The following is a 19775-nucleotide window of genomic DNA, read 5'->3' on the forward strand; positions in this document are numbered from 1 at the left end:
AAGTATTTACAGACTTAATTTTTAAGGCTATTGTCACGGTAATTTTCAAGGCTAAATTAATGAAAAAGATTGATTAATTAAATCACAGAAAGTCAGCAGATGATAATAAAAAGTCACGTTACATTATAAGATAAATAATAGAATTAAGAGCAACAAAGTTAAGCTAAAGATTATTTTTAGCAATGTATGCAGGTTATTTGTTCAAGATTAAATTAGATCAGTTTATTGTCAGATGCACCAGGGTGCAATGAAGCACTTTGTTCAAATAAATATAACGATAAATACAACAAAAGAAAAAGAGTAGAATGGTACAATGATTGTCATGCAATTCGCAGCAATGGATAAAATACTAAAGTGCAATAATTGAAAATCAGTAATTGAAAGAGTACATGGCAGCACCTCCGAGAAGGGGTTGTGGAAGGGCTAATTGGTTCAGGGGGCTGATAACAGTGGGGAAGACACTGTTTTTAAGTATGGACTTTCAAGCTTCTGTATCTTCTTCTAAAAGGTACGTGGAAAAAGAGATTGGTCAGAGTAGAAAGCATCCATGACAATATTTCCAACCCCCCTGATCATTGCCTTCACTAATTGAGAACATGGTGTGCAGACCATGCATATCGCATTAAACTCTTGGGCTACTACAGCAATTTACTTTGTGTTAAGTGGCCTCCATAACGTTATGATGTGCTGGTACTTCCCAATGTCAAAAAAGCAACAGGATCCTTATCCAAGAGAGATGCTCTCTGTCTGTTGATTTCCCAGATTGAACAATCAGAACATGTAGATTGAGGAAGGGTCTCGACCCGATACGTCACCCATTCCTTCTCTGCAGAGATGCTGCCTGTTACTCCAAAATGTTGTGTCTATTTTTGGTTTAAACCAACATCTGCAGTTCCTTCCTACACAATAAGAACATGTATGTAATGCTGTGTTCATTGACTAAGGCTCTGCAGTTTACACCATCAGCCCTCTACTTGTCTCTACTTGTTCCTATGCAATTGGATCCTCGACCTGCTCATCAGATGACCACAATCAGGATAAATTGCAACAACACTTCCTCCTTGATGATCAGCAACACAGGAAACTCAAGGCTATGTGCTCAGTTCTCAGCTCTTCTCTCTCAAGAGTCAAGAGAGTTTAATGTCATGTGTCCCAGATAGGACAATGAAATTCTTGCTTGCTTCAGGACAACAGAATACGTTTAGGCATAAATACAGATCAGATCAGATCAGTGTGACCATATACCATAGGATATATATTTGATTTGATTCAATTTATTGTCATTGCACTTTTCAGTGCAACGAAATGGTTTAGCCTGCAGTCATAACATAGAATAAATAACAAACACTCAACACAGTTTAAAGTCCCAAAGTCATTGTCTCTTCCCTCCTTGCTCTCCCTCTGCGCTGAGGCAATCCAAGCCTCCGATGTTGTGACCCCACCGGGTGATGGTAAGTAAGTCCCGCGGCTGAATCCGTGCTCTGCAAACGGGCCGGTTCAAACTCCGCGGCCCGGGGCCCTCGAAGTTGCCGAAGCTGCCGCCCTCCAGTCCAGCGGACACAGCTGTAGTAGCGGGAGCTCCGGAAAACAGAACTCGAGCTCCCGATGATGTCGTCCACTGGCCCGCGGCCGAGCCTCCGAGGCTCCAAAGTCGGGTCGGAAGTTGGGTCGCACCACAACCACAGCCCCGAAGTCGGCCAGCCTCGCGTTGGTAAGTCCTGGCTCTGCCTCCGCAGCCTCGAAGTCGGTCGCAGTTGGAGGCCGCCAGCTCCGCGATAGGCCTCAGCGCAGACGGACACGGAGGCGGGGGATACGGCAGGAAAGGTCGCAACCCCCCGAAGGAAGAGTAAAAAAATGTTACACCCACCCCCCCACACATACTCAACTAAATAAACCGAAATAAACTGTAAAAACGAGACAAGAGAAAACAAAAAACAGAAAAGACAAACGGACTGCAGGCGAGCCGCAGCTGCAAGGCAGCGCCGCCATTTCCGGATACACATATACATACACACATAAATACACAGATAAAGTGCACTAGGCTCTTATTGTTCATAGTTTGTTTGAAGTTGTGTTTAATAGTCTGATGGCTGTGGGGAAGAAGCTGTTCCTGAACCTGGATGTTCCAGATTTCAGGCTCCTGTAACTTCTACCTGATGGCAGCAGAGAGACGAGTGTGTGGCCAGGATGGAGTGGGTCCTTGATGATGAGGCAGAGCCTATGATCGATCCCCTCGATGGTAGGGAGGTCAGAGCCGATGATGGACTGGGCAGTGTTTATAACTTTTGGGAGCCTTTTCCGCTCCTGGACGCTAAGGTTGCGATGCAACCGGTCAGCATGCTCTCGACTGTGCACCTATAAAAGTTCCAGAGAGTCCTCCTTGACATACCGACTTTCCGTAATCTTCTCAGGAAGTAGAGGCGTTGATGTGCTTTCTTTATGATTGCATCAGTGTTCACGGACCAGGAGAGATCTTTGGAAATATGCACGCCCAGGAATTTGAAGTTCTTGACCCTTTCCACCATCAACCCATTGATATAAAGGGGACTGTGGGTCCCCATCCTACCCCTTCCAAAGTCCACAATCTGTTCCTTAGTTTTGCTGGTGTTGAGAGCCAGGTTATTGTGCTGGCACCATTTGGTCAATCGGTCGATCTCACTTCTATACTCTGACTCGTCCCCATCAGTGATACGTCCCACAACAGTGGTGTCGTTGGCGAACTTGATGATGGAGTTTGCACTATGTCCGGCTACACAGTCATGAATATAGAGTGAGTACACCAGGGGGCTGAGCACACAGCCTTGAGGTGCTCCTGTGCTGATTGTTATCGAGGCTGACACATTTCCACCAATACGGACAGACTGTGGTCTGTGAATGAGGAAGTCAAGGATCCAGTTGCAGAGGGATGCGCAGAGGCCCAGATCTGAGAGCTTGGTAACCAGCTTGGAGGGGATGATGGTATTAAATGCCGAGCTGTAATCGATGAATAACAGCCTGACATATGAGTTTTTGTTTTCTAAGTGGTCCGGAGCGGATTGGAGAACCAGCAAGATTGCATCCACCGTTGATCTGTTGTGGCGGTAAGTGAACTGCAGTGGGTCCAGGTTTTTGTCGAGGTAGGAGTTGATTTGCGCCATGATCAGCCCCTCAAAGCACTTCATTAGCACAGATGTTAGTGCCATTGGTCGATAGTCGTTGAGGCACGTCACCTTGCTCTTCTTGGGCACTGGTATTATTAATGCCCTTTTAAAGCAGGTGGGAACCTCAGACCTCAGAAGTGAGAGGTTGAAAATGTTCATAAAAACTTCAGCCAGTTGGCCCGCACAGGTTTTTAAAACACGCCCCGGTATACCATCAGGTCCAGGTGCTTTCCGAGGGTTCACCCCTCTGAAGGATCTTCTGACGTCGGCCTCTGTGACTGTGACCGAAATACCATCATGGCGAATGGGGGCTCGGGAAGGCGCATCAGTGTTCTCCCTATCAAAGCGTGCGTAAAACGCATTGAGCTCGTCGGGGAGTGATGCTTCGCTGACATTTGAGCTGCCTCCTGATTTCGTCTTGTAGGAGGTGATTGCATTCAAGCCCCCCCACAGTTGCCGAACATCCGTCTCATCCCCCAGCCCTTTTGGCCTTCTTGATGGCCTTACCATGGTCATATCTGGACTTCTTGTAGACATCTGCATCTCCAGACCTGAATGCCCGGATGTGGTCTTTAGAAGAATGCGGATCTCATGGTTCATCCAAGGCTTCTGGTTAGGAAACACTCGGAAGGTTTTTGTTTGGATGCGGTCCTCCACACATTTCTTTATGAAGTCTGTAATGACTGTGGCGAATTCATTCAGGTCCATTGCCGAGTCCCTGAACATTGCCCAGTCTACAGACTCCAAACAGTCCTAGAGTTGTTCCTCTGCTCCCCCCACCCCCCTCCTCTTGACCAGCTCTGTATTGTCCTCACCTCTGGGTGTGTGCTCTTCAATTGCTGCCTGTAGGCAGGAAGAAGCAGCACCGCAGTGTGGTCGGATTTACCGAAGTGAGGGCGAGGGATAGAGTGTTAGGCATCCTTGATGGTCGTGTAGCTGTGGTCGAGGGTGTTTGGTCCTCTGATGCTGCAGGGGACATGTTGGTGGAAGTTAGGGAGCGATTTCTTCAGGTTGGCTTTGTTGAAGTCCCCGTCTACGGTGGTAAATGCCTCAGGGTAAGACGTCTGGTGCTTGTTGACCACGGTGTGCAGCTCCCCCAGTGCCATATGGACATCAGCCTGGTGAGGGATGTAGACCGCGGTCAGGATGATGGAGGAGAATTCCCTCGGTAGGTAGAAGGGACGGCACATTACCGCCAGATGTTCCAGGTGTGGAGAGCAGGAGTTGGACAGGACTGCCACGTCTGAGCACCACGCAGAGTTGACCATGTGGCAGACTCCCACTCCTCTCCCTTTCCCAGATGCCTGCGTACGGTCCATACGGAGGACCGTATGAGTCTGGGGAGCTGAGGGTGAGCCATGTCTCAGTGAAACTGTGAAACAGAACACAGAGCATTACCTCAGGTCCCTTTGGTAAAGCAGTCTTGACCTTAAGTCCTCCACTTTGTTTTCTAGTGACTGTATGTTGGCTCTCTCCCAGAAGTGTGTAAATAGACGCTGCTATAAAGTCGTCTTTAAATTTGCCAATGATACTACCATTGTTGGATGAATAACGGTTAATGAGTCAGGGTATAGGAGGTGTCAAGGAAAAAGCATTCACGTCGCGGCCCTGTTTCCACCAATCTTTCCACCACTACGCACAAGAAGCGCAAGAAGCACAAGACGCTATTGTATGCAGATGCTGAGAAGTGCTCTGGCTGAACAATTTCTAATCTTGTGATGTGGACTCGTTAAGAAGAGTATAGGAAGGAGATCGATAATCTACTTGAATGGTGCCAAAACAACAATCTTGCACTCAGTGTTAGTAATGCTGACATAGTGTCAAGAGAACAACTTCTCTCTCAATGCCAGCAAGATGAAGGAGTTAGTTATCGCCTTCATGAAGTGTGGCAGACTGTATGCCCCAAGCAGCATCAATGCTGCCAAAGTGAAAATGATAGAGAGCTTCAAGTTCCTTGGAGTAAATATTACCAATGATCTGTCATGGACTAACCAAATTGAAGTGACAGCCAAGAAGGCACACCAGCACCTCTACCTCCTCAGGAGAATAATGGGCCTGTCCCACTTAAGCCCCTGTCCCACTCTCATGTTCTAATTCACGACCTCTGTCGAGTTTGCCCTTGACTCATACTCGCAGCATTGTCGTAGGAGGTCATTGAAACATATAAGATTGTTAAAGGCTTGGACCCGCTAGAGGCAGGAAACATGTTCCCAATGTTGGGGGAGTCCAGAACCAAGGGCCACAGTTTATGAATAAGGAGTAAGCCATTTAGAACGGAGACGAGGAAACACTTTTTCTCACATAGAGTGGTGAGTCTGTGGAATTCTCTGCCTCAGAGGGCGGTGGGGGCAGGTTCTCTGGATGCTTTCAAGAGAGAGCTAGGTAGGGCTCTTAAAAATAGCGGAGTCAGGGGATATGGGATTGTGGATGATCAGCCATGATCACATTGAATAGCGGTGCTGGCTCGAAGGGCCAAATGGCCTACTCCTGCACCTATTGTCTATTTTCTATTTCCTATTGTCTATTGCCGTAGGTAGGTTGTAGTAGGTCGTGACGTTAGTCGTAGGCACTCGGGGCATCGTAGGTCACAACATTTTTTCCAGCCTGATTAAAAATGTCCACGAGCAAAAAAAAGGTTGGCATGGAAAAAACGATACTTTTTACTCGTAGGTAGGTCGGAGGTAGGTCGTAGGTAGGGCGTAGGTAGGTCGTAGTAGGTTGTGATGCTTGTCGTAGGTGGTCGGAGGCAGTTGAAGGTAATAGCTCCATGGTGAAAAAAAGGTCAGTAGGGAAAAAAAGTTATTGAAACAGCAGAACGTCACCTCTGTCACTCCAAGGCATGTTCATTCATAGCTGGAGATTTTTTTGGAGAGGAGACTTGTGTTTTAGAGATGGCACCAAAAAGGCAGCAGCGCATGGGGAGGGCACAACCCTAAAAAAAACACGGCCATGCAGGTGTTGCCCACCCAAGAGGAGGAGTGGCAGAAGGTGATGCCACAGGAGGTGATAGTGCAGGAGGAGGTAGCCCTGCATGAGAGACCCCTGGAGGAGGAGACCAGGGTGGTCGTATATGTCCCCACCACCACCCCATCCTTCACTGCCTCATTTGAAGGCAGCAAAGCAGCCCTTTCTCCTGTGTCTGACACAGCATCAGAGGCAGATGCCCCATTGGTGGTGAGGGAGGGCTGGAGGTGGTTATGCCCTACACCTTCAGCAGGCAGCAGTAGGGGGACCTTGAGGAATGGTCCCAACAAAATGCCATCGTGTATGAAAAGGAAAATAAGGGAGACAGCGACAGGGACAAGAATGGCATGCTTACCATCCACTGCCTCACATGTGTGCTTAAAATTCCATCGTTTGTCAAAGCCCAGCTCCACTCTCTTCCAGTCATCTGGTGTACTGGGACAATCCATCACATCATCTCCTTTTGCTCATTGAGACCTCTTCTTGTGATTCCTCTTCAGCCTTGCTCTTCCCCTGCATTTCTTAAAAGGCTGCTGGAGCAAAAGGGCTACTGCAAACAGCGGTAAAACGTACATGGTCGAAGCCAGTCTTCAACATAGTCAAAGGAGGTCGAAGGAGGTCTTCTTCATAGTCGTGGGAGGTCTTCAACATAGTTGTCGGAGGCCGTAGACATAGTCGTGGAAGGTCAAAGGATATCGTACACATAGTCGCGGAAGGTCACTGCGGTCTTGACTTTTTTAGGTCGTTTAAGGTCGTCAGAGGTCGCGAATTAGGTCATGAAAGTGGGACAGGGGCTTACGCCGACATTTTAAGGGCCTGTCCCACTTTCACGACTTAATTCACAACCTCTGCCGAGTTTGCCCTTGACTCATACTCGCAGCATGGTCGTCACAAGGTCGTAGGAGGTCATAAGAGGTTGTAGCAGGTTGTGATGCTATTCGTAGGTACTGGTGGCATCAAGAAGGTTGGGGCGTTTTTTCAACATGATGAAAAATGTCCACGAGTAAAAAAGGTTGTGAATTAGGTCGTGAAAGTGGGACAAGCCGACTATGCAGTTGCCACATGGTCGCCACATGTTTGCGGGTGTTTGCCGGGGAGTTGCTTTCATGGTTGTGAGGAGTTCCCGGCCTCATTATGGTCGCCGTGAATTTTTCAACATGTGGCGAGTAGAATGAAACCGCCATAGAGAGTAGCGAGAATTCTTGAGCCGTAGGTGGGTTACCAGGAGGTCAAAGGTTCTCAGAGGTTATAGCCAGTGCTGACCGGTGAATCTCATTGGCTCATTGGGGAATAAAAGGTAAGCAGCAGTTTTCAGAACCAAGGGTAACAGATCGGTAATGTTAAATGTCTGCTGAGCTTCACAGCTGTGTATCTCTGGCTTCTTAAAAGTTGTCTCCACTCCTTCTCCACTCCTTCTCCACTCCTTCTCCTCCCTTCTCCTCCCTTCTCCTCCCTTCTCCTCCCATCTCACCCCTCTCTCCCCCCCTCCCCCCCTCATCTTTTAAAGGACTTACCGTACACTGTGCTTTAGCCGTCTTTTACAGCACCAACCTTCCTGTTCATCGCGGTGTGTGTCTGTTTAACCTTGGCTTTGCACCATGTGAATTTTTTACACTGCGCTCCCCCCGGGGGTGGGGGTGGGGGTGGGGGTGGGGGGGTGGGTGGGTGGGTGGGTGGGTGTGTGTGTGGGTGGGTGGGGGTGTGTGTGGGGGTGGATGGGTGGGTGTGTGTGTGTGTGTCCCCCCCGATAAGGGGATCCGGAATGTCTCAATGAGACTAATTAACCTACTGATGCGCTATAGAAAGCATGCTGCTGGCATGTGTGATAGTTTGGTTTGGGAACAGGTGTGGCCAAGACCACAAGAAATTGCAGAGAGTTGGGGATGTAGCCCAGCCCATCACACAGACCAATCTCCCCACCATTCACTCCATCTTACTACTTTGGGAAAGCAGTGTGCGGACGTGGCGTAGAAGGACAAGAAGCCGAAGCAAAAGAAGTGGACGCCCAATAACCGAATGGAAACGAAGCTGAAACGGCAAATAACCGAAAGCGTACAAAGCCGAGACGCCCCTTAACCAAAAGGGTGGGATGCCTAAATGGAAACTAACCAAAAGGGGGAGAACACCTAAAAATCAACTAACCGAAAGGCTGCGTCGCCTCCAAGCCATCAGCCGAAAAGTCAAATAACGGACATGAAGTCGCAGGGGGGCGAGACTTGTAAGCGATTGGTACAGACCCCCACGTCCATCACATCACTGGCCGATGGAGACGGGAGGGTGGGGATCATTTTCCCACACAAGCCATAGGTGACTGGGCATTCTGAACCCGAGCACCAAGTTGTAAGCAGTCCATGTGTAAGGACAACACCTACCAACAATGAAGGCACTATGAAACCAGCTGCCGACGGGGTTTTAACTCAGCATTAAAAATCAAAAAAGAGTTGCATTGATTTAAAAACAAAAATGTTACATGTATAAATAGTTCTTACGTTCGGAAACCTGGTTAATCAAGTGGTGGGATTATTTCCCTGTCCTAACTATGCCTTTGCTTTAGTCGGTGGTTACATCTATTCCATCCCTCCCTCGCAAAGATGTGAGATTTCATTAAGAGCACACTTGGATGAATAGATGCAAGCGGCATGTAAAGCATCTCTTCCATGCGTGCAATACATGAAGCCAATGAAAAGAGACAAGTGTCACACCAAAGATAGACACAAAGTGCTGGAGGGACCCAGTGGGACAGTCTTCAGGTCTGAAGAATGGTCTCGACCCAAAACGTCACCCATTCCTCCTCTACAGAGATGCTGCCTGTTCCGCTGAGTTACTCCAGCTTTTGGTGTCCATCTTCTGTTAAAACAGTTTACAGATTATCTGGTGTTTTGTGCGTGTGAGCTTGTTGTGTGCAATGCGCAGGCAACCAGACGGTAATAAATAAAACATGCTTCTTGTTGTCTAGGGAGAGGGGGGAATGGGAGGAGGTAAAATTTGGGAATTTGTGTCCCCCCATGTTTTAAAAGCGATTATTTATGGCTGCCAATGCCCCGAGCCATTGTCCCTGCGGCCGGGCTGGGGTGGGTGTCAGGGTGTAAATCACCCCGTGTGTGGGTCTGGGTTGGGGTCCAGGGGTCGGGGGGGGGGGGTAAATCACCCTGGTGTGGGGGTTGGGGTCAGATGGCGGTGCATCGTGATTAGTGACTCTGGGTGGGCGGTGGGACCAGCCTGTCCCACACCTCTGCTCCACCCAGCGCTCCGACACACAGCATGTCACAGTGTGGCCGCACGGGGGAGATGAGGTGGAGGGCAGCCATGGCCGTGGGAGAGTAGGGGCTGTCCTGAGGGATGCGCTCCTTTGGCCACTTACAACTTTGTGCTCAAGTTCAGAGTGCCCAGTCATCTATGGCGGGAAAATGACCCCCACCCTCCCATCTCCACCGGCCAGTGATATGATGATGCGGGGGTCTGGACCAATCGCTGACAATTCCCCCCCCCCCCCCCCCCCCCCCCCCGGCGACGCCATGTCCATTATTTGACTTTTCGGCCGAGCGGCCATTCGGTTAGTTGGCTTGTAGGCGACGCAGCCTTTCGGTTAGTTGGCGTTTTGGCAGAGCGGCCTTTCGGTTAGTTGGCGTTTCGGCAGAGTGGCCTTTCGGTGTTTGCTTTTAGGCGTCCCGCCCTTTCGGTTAGTTTGCATTTAACCTTGAAATATAAATGAAATATCTTTCCCACGCTGGTCATTACTTTTTCTTCCTGCTCATGTTAGGCAAAAGATAGAGAAGCTTGAAAGTATGCACTGCCATCCTCAGGAACTGCTTCTTCCCCTCTGTTATCAGAATTCTGTACATTCCTTCCTTAAGCTAAGTCTGATTCTCCTCTACCTCATTATGGACATTGGACTCTGGAACTGGTAAGCTACAATGCTGGGAATTATATGCTGCACTTTGTATATTTGCCTTTGCTCTACCAAATGTACTTGAGTTTGGTTTGATTGTAATTATGTACAGTATTATCTGATCTGGTTGGATAGCATGCAAAACAAATCTTTTCACTGTACCTTGATAGTCGTGACAATGATAAACCTAAACCTTTCTCCTTTCTTTTTTGTCAGACAATGAAATATAAAAATTCCTTGTCATTTCAGGAAGATGAAGTCAGCCTTCATATTAATATGGAAGAAAAAAAAATATGAGAGGCTAGCCAGTAAAATAAATCAAATAGTAAATTCTTCCATGATATTTTAAACCAAAGATTTAACAAATTAGGGGTTGTTCTGATAGAATGTGAATCTAAGCACTTAATAATAACAGGAAGCAAAAGATGAGAGATATTTTTCATCAGTTTTCAGTATGTGTAACATCACAGAAATAGCTGTATATCAAGAATTGCAAAGAGGAAGAAACTCAAAAAATGACAGTAACCATAGATTTGAACAGGTTATTGGAGCTGCAGGCTGACTAGTGTTCCAGTCTCGACTTAACAATGTGCCAAGATGATGCATTAGTTTAAACTTTCCACAATTCCCTCCAAAAGGGGAAGGTTCTATTAGACTGGAAAACAACAAAAAGACAGGGAACAGAAAACAGAAAATACAGTTAGCTTAACATCCGTTAATGGGAAAATGTTAGAAGCTATTATTAAAGACTCAATAGCAGGGAATTTAGAATAAATCATGATAATCAGGCAAAACATTAATGAAGTTTGTGAAAAGGAAATCATGCTTGACCAATTTACTGGAGATTTTTAACAGAGTACTGGGGAACTTGATGTGTAGGAAGGAACTGCAGCTGCTGGTTTACACTGAAGATAGATGCAAAATGCTGGAGTAACTGCGGGTCAGTCAGCATCTCTGAAGAGAAGGCATGAGTGACGTTTCAAGTCGAGACCCTTCTTCAGACCTGAGCTATAGGGAAAGGCTGGGCAGGCCAGGACTTTATTTCTGAGCGCTAGAGACTGGGGGGCAATCGAATAGCAGTGCATAGGGTCACAAGGGGAATGGATAGGGTGAATGCACAGTCGGAGGAGAATCAAGAACCAGGGGACATAGATTTAAAGTGAGGGGGAAATAATTTAAGAGGAATCTGAGGGGCAAATTTTAAACAGAGGTTGGTGGGTATATGGAATGAATTGCCAGATGAGATCATGGATAGGACAGGTTTGGAAGGATATAGACCAAGCGCAGGCAAGTGGGGATAGTGTAGCTGGAACATTGTTGGCCAGTGTGGGCGTTGGGCCGAAGGGCCTATTTCCACACTGTTTCACTCTATGAGGTTGTTGAGGCAGATACTATAACAGCATGTAAAAGACATTTGTAAAGGTCCATGGATAGGAAAGATTTAGAGGGATATGGGCCGAGGGGCCTGGCTCTGTACTGTATGATCCTATAACTCTAGTTCCATACATTATGGAATCTTACATTATACCATCTGAGAAGCAGCTGCTCCACAATCTATGCTGTTAGTCAACATGAGTGCCCTTTCAGCACTGCTTGTGGGCCAGATGGTGCAAGTGTGTATCCCACAACCAATTATCATATCCACAAGCTCCTTCCCAATACAGCACCACTCAGATTTGGAAAACAGACTTGTGTACAAAATCATGAGAGGAATAGATTGGGTAGATGCACAGAGTCTCTGGCCCAGAGTAGGGGAGTCAAGAACCAGAGGACATAGGTTTAATGGAAGGAGGGGGAAGATCACATTTTTTTCACATAGAGGGTGGTGAGCGTATGGAACGAGCTGCTGGAGGAAGTAGTTGGGGCAGGTACTATTACAATGTTTAAAAATCATTTAGACACGTACATGGATAGGACAGGTTTAGTGGGATATGGGCCAAAAGCAGGCAGGTGGGACTAGTGTGGAGGGGACATGTTGGCTGGTATGGGCAAGTTGAGCTGATGGGGTTTGTTTCTACACTGTAAGATTATGACTCTACTCTGCTTCCACTAGATTTTCCAGTAGTGAGTTCCAGAACATTTCTTCATTCTGAATGAAAAATTATTTCTTCAACTCATTTAGAACAGTAACTTTAAATTCATGCTATCTGGGTGGATATATATGGGAAAGTTTAGATTAGATTAAGATTGGATAAATTAGAGGGACATATATACTTATATAATCGTGTATATGTTTGTTCTATATTTGTTTTGTTTTTTTATTCCTTATGTCTCTTTTTTCTCTCGGCTGTCACTAGCACTGATTTGATAAACTCATATAAGAAAAAACACAATATGAAACGATATGTAACTTTTTATGAGGATTCGCCAAGGGGGAGGAGCTCAATGTATAACAACATCACGGAGGTCTATACATTTTTTGCCATCGTTGATGGCTATTCGTCCTTAAGGTATCTTCCCTTAGATACCTTAATAGCACTTTTTTTTTTAAAGCACAAGCAAGATTTTTATCTGTTTAATTTTTTTGAAAGTAATTGTGTATCACATTCTTTTTTTCTTTTTCTAAGGCACTTTACAAGAAGGAGATGCAATATAAATCTAATAAACCGGGATGACCACCCAAGTCCTAAAGTTCTGAGGTATTTGTTTGCACCATATGATTCAGGAATATTACCCTGATTTACAATGCAAGACGATAGACAAATAAAGAATGGAGGAATTACATTTTGTAGTTGGAATATACGGGGTGCCAACGAACCAATTAAGAGGGGTAAAATTTTTGCCCAACTAAAATCGTTGAAAAGCGACATAATGTTTTTGCAGGAGACACACATGAAACAACAAACACAAATAAGATTAAAGGCGAATTGGATAGGCCAAACATACTACTCCTCATTTACTTCTAAATCTAGGGGTACAGCTATTCTTATTAGGAAAGGTATTCCTTTTAAATTAAAGAATACCATATCAGATAAAGAGGGAAGATATATTATAGTTTCGGGTGAAATTTATGCAACCCCACTAACTTTGATAAATATTTATGCTCCGAATTTTGATAACCCCCACTTTTTTGATAAAATTATTGACATAATATCAGAGTTTAATTACCAAAATGTGATAATAGGGGGGGACTTTAACTGTGTGTTAGATTCATATCTAGATAAATCAGCAAAACAAAAGAAGAGTAATTTAAAATCTAAAACTAGCGAACTTCTAAATACATATATAAAAAATACGAATATAATAGATGTATGGAGATCTGCTAATCCAGTTGGAAGGGAATACTCGTTTTACTCTTCGGTGCATAAAACTTATTCAAGAATTGATTATTTTTTAGTGGATATGAAATTAATGCCATATACAAACAACCCAACATACCACATTAGTAGTATCTCAGATCACTCCCCGTTGACATTTTCAGTAAAATTTGAGGGAATGCCGGGCAAAAATTTTTTTTGGAGGTTTAATACACATATTTTAAATGACGTGCAAGGCTATCAATATTTAAAACAACAAATGGAACTTTTTTTCGATACAAATGATATACCAGGTACTTTGCCTTCTTTATTATGGGAAACTTTTAAGGCATTTATGAGAGGAATTATAATTTCATATCAAAGTTTTCAAAATAAAAAGAATAAGACAGAACAATTGTTGTTAGAACAAGAAATCAGACAGTTAGAGATGGATAATGCCAAAGATTCCACGACAGATAAACACAATAAGATAATATTACTGAAATTTAAACTTAATCGAATTTTATCGGCAAGGGTAATAAGACTATTCCAAATGACAAAACAGGAACATTTTGAGTTTGGTGACAAACCACATAAGCTTTTAGCTCGCCAATTGAAAAAACAAGAAAAGGAAAATACTATAACCAAAATTAAATCAGAGAAAGGAGAATTACTAATACTACCTAAAGATATTAATAATAGATTTGCCCAATTTTATCAAAACTTATATACATCTAAAATTAAAAGAGAAGATAGTAAAATAAAAAAATTTCTAGATAATTGTAATCTTCCAATACTGGACCTTTTGGAACAAGAGGAATTAGGAGCTCAAATTACAATCAAAGAAATAGGTGAAACAATAAAATCGCTGAAAAATGGTAAGACACCGGGACCAGATGGTTTTAATAATGAATTTTATAAAAAATTTCAGGAGATAACAACCCCTTATTTATTTAATTTATACTCCCATGCTTTTAAAGAAAACAAACTACCTGAAACACTAACAGAATCAACTATTACACTTATTCCAAAAAAAGATAAAGATTTAGAAGATCCGGGCTCGTACAGAGCTATATCACTTTTAAATACAGATCAGAAAATTTTAGCAAAGATTTTATCAAGAAGATTAAGCAAATATATTAGTAAATTGATAAACCCTGATCAAACGGGGTTTATACCTAAAAGATACTCATTTAATAATCTGAGACGTCTGTTTAATATAATGTACTCGCATAAAGTAGAGGAAGAAGATATATCAATTATTTCTTTGGATGCAGAGAAAGCATTTGATCAGGTAGAGTGGCAATACTTATATAAAGTACTACAAAAATTTAATATGGGAGAGAATTTTATAAGATGGGTAAAATTATTATATGATAAACCGATGGCAAGAATTTTAACTAATAACATGTTATCTCAAAAATTTCAACTATCAAGGGGTAATAGGCAGGGATGTGCACTATCACCCCTGCTATTTGCCCTTATGATAGAACCCCTGGCTGAAAGTATAAGAATTCATCCGAATATTCAGGGCTATAATACCAGAGACTCAAAGAATAAAATCTCATTATATGCAGACGATATACTTTTATATATTACAAAGTCACAAACGAGCATACCAAATTTATTAAACTTAATAGAGGAATTTGGGTCTTTTTCTGGATATAGAATAAACTGGAATAAAAGTGAAATCATGACATTAAAACCTCAAGAACCTACACACTTACTGAAGTTCCCCTTTAAAATCGCAACAGAAAATTTTAAATATTTGGGTATTCAGATTACTAGAACATATAAAGCATTATTCAATGCTAATTTCATGCCTTTATTAAATAAACTTAATACGTTGATTAAATTTTGGAAAACACTTCCCTTATCATTATTAGGTAGAATAAATGCAATAAAAATGATCTTCCTACCACAATTACTATACCTATTTCAATCTATACCGGTATATATACCAAAATACTTTAAAAAAAAATTAGACTCTAATATTACTAATTATATTTGGGACTATAGATCACATAGAATCACAAAAAAACACTTATGTAAACCAAAAGAGGTCGGGGGACTTTCACTTCCGAATTTTATGGATTATTACTGGGCAGTGCATATTAAGAATATGATTTATTGGTTGGATAGTGCTACCCAACAGACAGAATGGATAAAAATGGAGAAGGAGGATTGCCATCCTAGTAATATAGGAACGATCCTCTTCTCCCCAAAAAAACTGAATAACACAATATATAAGAAGAACCCAATTATATATGGTACAATAAGAATTTGGAAACAAATAAAATTATCTTTAAAATTAAGAAATCTATCACTGTTAATGCCAATAGCGAATAACCCTTTATTTAAACCATCTCTTATTGATAAGACATATAACCAATGGGAAAGTCTCGGAATTAGAAGGATCGGGGATATGTATGAAATGGGAAACTTACTATCATTCCAACAATTACAATTAAAATTTAAATTGAAAAACAACCAATATTTTAAATATCTTCAGATTTGCGATTTCGTGAAAAAATATATACAAGGATATCAAAAAGTAACTCCTGACTTATTGGAAGAGGCAATGAATATTGAAGCTGACTCACAAAAATTAATATCATATTTATATAATAGTATTCTAAATATAGACCTACCATCGACAGAGGTACTTAGAGAAGAGTGGGAACGGGAACTAATGATAAAAATTACGAAGGTTAAATGGGAAAAATACCTGATATATATTCACAAATGTTCAATTAATGTAAGACATAATTTAATTCAATTTAAAATTGTACATAGATTATATTACTCAAAAACAAGATTGAACAAATTTTATCCAAATATATCCGCCACTTGTGATAAATGTCTAGCCCAAAAGGCAACTATAACACACTCCTTAGTCTCCTGCATAAAACTTTATAGATTTTGGAATGATATTTTTGAAATATTTACAAAATTATTCAAGACAAGAATGGAACCTAATACTGAAATGATTATATTTGGCGTAATGGAAGATGGGAATAAATTGAACACATCTCAAAATCTATTCCTTAACTATGGTTTAATAATAGCAAAAAAATTAATTCTTAAATTTTGGAAGGGTACATCAATACCAACGCTTAAAATGTGGATTGTAAGTATGTTGGACACCGCTCATCTTGAGGAAATGCGATTCCTCCTAATGGATAAATCAGACCAATTCATAACGAGTTGGTCTCCATTCGTCGTTTTTTTGGAATCATATGGTGCAACACAATTGTAAAAAATAACTGTTTCAGGACTGGACGAGGGTTGGTCAAGACTATAAATAATGATCTCCTCTTTTTTTCTTTTCTTCTCTCTAATCTCTCTCTCAACTTTTTTCATTTACTCGTTTTCTTTTTTCACACACTATATATTTCACATCTTTCTATCCTTTACTATCTAACTTCTTTTTCTTATTCTAATCTTTTTTCAGTGTAACAAAAAAAAAAAAAGAAGTTGTACATAAAATGTATTATGAAAATATATATTAGGCACTTTGGTGCCATATGACTGTACTTACTTCTAATAAAATAAAATATTAAAAAAAAATAAAAAAATTCATGCTATCTGATTATTTACCTTTCTACGTGCAGAATGTGTGTTCTTGATGTGAACGTTATCTGTAATAATGAACTGCAGATGCTGGTTTACACCGAAGATACTGTAGATACAAAATGCTGGAATAACTCAGCGGGACAGGCTGCAAGTCTGGAGAAAAGGAATAGTTGATGTTTCAGGTCGAGACCCTTCTTCAGACATAATCTGAACATTATCTGTTGCTTTAAAGCAATAATTACTCTTTTATTGTTGTCATTCCTTTATGTCACTAATTGCTGTTCGGATAGCATCAATGTTTATAGAATGATTCAGAGACTGTGAAGAAATCTTAAATAAACTCCACACTTTTTATCTGAGCTACTTGTGTGTTTCTCTATTGGTAAGAGGTTAAGAATCCAATGAGTGCATAGACTTTACAATACTCAACAAAATACATTCTTATTGTCAACTCCTTCTAAGGCCTTCAGTTAAATCTTAATCATATGCCATTCCAAGGATAATTATCCCAACCCAGCAAATATTTCCTCAGATTTAGAATTATTTTGTCCAGGCAACGTTCTCATAATTTTAACCTCTCCAGCATAATAACATTCCATATTGGGGTGACCAGCGGTGCTTGTATACTAGCTGAGAGCTAACTCATGTTTCAAACATTTTGATCACAGTAGGTCAAGCTTTCCTGATCTAATATTCTTTGCCTTGGCTACCGATATGAACCAGAGAGGAAAAAGAGCATTAAATTGCGAGGAAGCGGAAAAAAACACATTGATAAAAAACATTAAATTTAAAATTCATGTATCTCTGGGAATAAATAACCTCTTGGAGCAAAGAGACCACAGTTTCAATTATTCTCTTTCTGCCCCATCAATATTAAACTTCATGTTGGGGCATTCAATCATGTTGATGTACAACGTTCTTATGAGAGGAATTACCACACGCGGGTATCAGCAGTGATACATTTGTATTCAGAGCGGCAATTCCACAACTTCCTGATACGTATGGAGAGGTTGGCTGAGTTTTAATATATGCATGACTGGTAACATAGTACAGATGTCTACCAATTTCTGGTGATTCATGGCTCAACAGGATATTTCCTACACCCCTCCGATTGTTGAGATTATTTCATGAAAATGATAGAAGGAACCATGAACTCATCTTCACTCTCTTCACAATTTCTGGCATGTTGTGTCTATTATTCATTCTTCGCTGTACCCTTCATCTTTTTCAGTCGTAGACTATAAAACAGGCAGTAAGATGAGAACAGATATAAGTAATCAAATTACTCTCATTGTGATAGAAATTGCAGTTGTTTTTGTCACTCTCACTTCAAAGGAAGAGGTAGGGTAATATTCCTCATGTTTTGTCATTTTTGTGGTAAGTTGACAATAATGACGCATGTTCCTAACTTGTGCCTTGTAGTATTTGGACATGAACCATGCGGCGTCAATAGCTGAATATCATGCCACAGACCTGCTTGTAACAACAATGGGGCTGCTCTTGTTGAACTTCTGGTCAATGATAACAACCAGGTTGTAATGGTGGAGGGATTGGTATAGGGTACGCCAATGAACATCAAGGGTAGATGGTTAAACTCTCTTTTGTTGGAGATGGTCAATATCTAGCACTGGGGTGTCACCAATGTGACTTGTCACTTATCAACTCATGCCTGAATGTTGTCTGGATCTTGTTTCATTTGCCTAAAGGTTAACTTGAATATGCAGGAAACATGTAGGGTTCTTTGACTGTTCTCAGGTGCAGGCTGGTACACACATGATCAAGTATACTATACGTTGACCTCAGATTATTTTACATCCCAGCATCACACTGGAGGGCTCGTCCCCCAACGCAATATTCCACCTCTCCACCAATCTCTCTCGGAAATCACGAAACAGAAAGTCGAAAGCGGTCAAAATCTTAGTTTTAGTAATATAGATTAGATTAACTCAAGTTCATGTATACAAATTTAACTAGCTATATTTCAAGAGAGAGACAAGAGACCGCAGGGATGGCATTGTGGCGCAGCGGTAGAGTTGGTGCCTTACAATGCTGGAGACCTGACTAACAGCATTTGTACATTCTCACGGTGACCTGCGTGGGTTTTCTCCAGGATCTCTGATTTCCTCCCACACTTCAAAGATGTACAAGTTTGTAGTTTGGCTTGGTATCATTGTAAATTGTCCTTAGTGTATGTCAGATAGTGTTAGTGTGCGGTGATCGCTGGTCGGTCTGGACTCGGTGGGCCGAAGAGCTTGTTTCCACGCTGTATATCTAAACTTAACTTAGATGCTGGAATTTGAAGTAAAGAAGAAGCGGCTGACGGAATTCAGTGGGTCAGGCAGCATCTGTGGAGAAGATAAAATTATCTTCAAGCATCTAAATTATACTGGATTAGTGTTGATACTGGAGACACAACAAATGTTGTTGGTGTCACTTTTATTTCTGGACTCACAAAGATATCACATATTGAATCTTTTCAGTTATGTCTGTCTACTCTTTTACAACAGATTTTAGGAGTACATTCTAATTCTTATTTCCTTGGGTATCTTGTTCTGAGATCAATGTGGCCTTGTGAGTCATCCTGAATATCTTGCCTTCCTTGGAATTCTATGTCACAACATCTCTGATATCACACATTTTAATCTTCAAGCTGTCAGACAGTGTCAACATATATTCCTTATAGTGTAACCTGAATTTCTTCCTTTACAGCATGTATCAATATATTTGTATTCCTTCAACTGTCTTTCTTCCATATCTGCTTTTTGATGCAGCTAAACCAGACTCAGCGATATCTTTTTGCAATAGATCTTCTGTGTGAGTGTATACTGTAATGGAGTGTAACATTGATGTATAGATCAAAAGGGGTTCTGTGAGGTGATGCTTCTTAACAAGATCTAAAGCTTCTTTAGTGCTCTTTCTGTTCGACAGACTGATCCCTTAGCTTTTTATTTCAGCCCGGATGATAAGAAG

Source organism: Amblyraja radiata, chromosome 1 (assembly GCF_010909765.2).
Source record: "Amblyraja radiata isolate CabotCenter1 chromosome 1, sAmbRad1.1.pri, whole genome shotgun sequence".
NCBI classification, from domain to species: Eukaryota; Metazoa; Chordata; class Chondrichthyes; order Rajiformes; family Rajidae; genus Amblyraja; species Amblyraja radiata.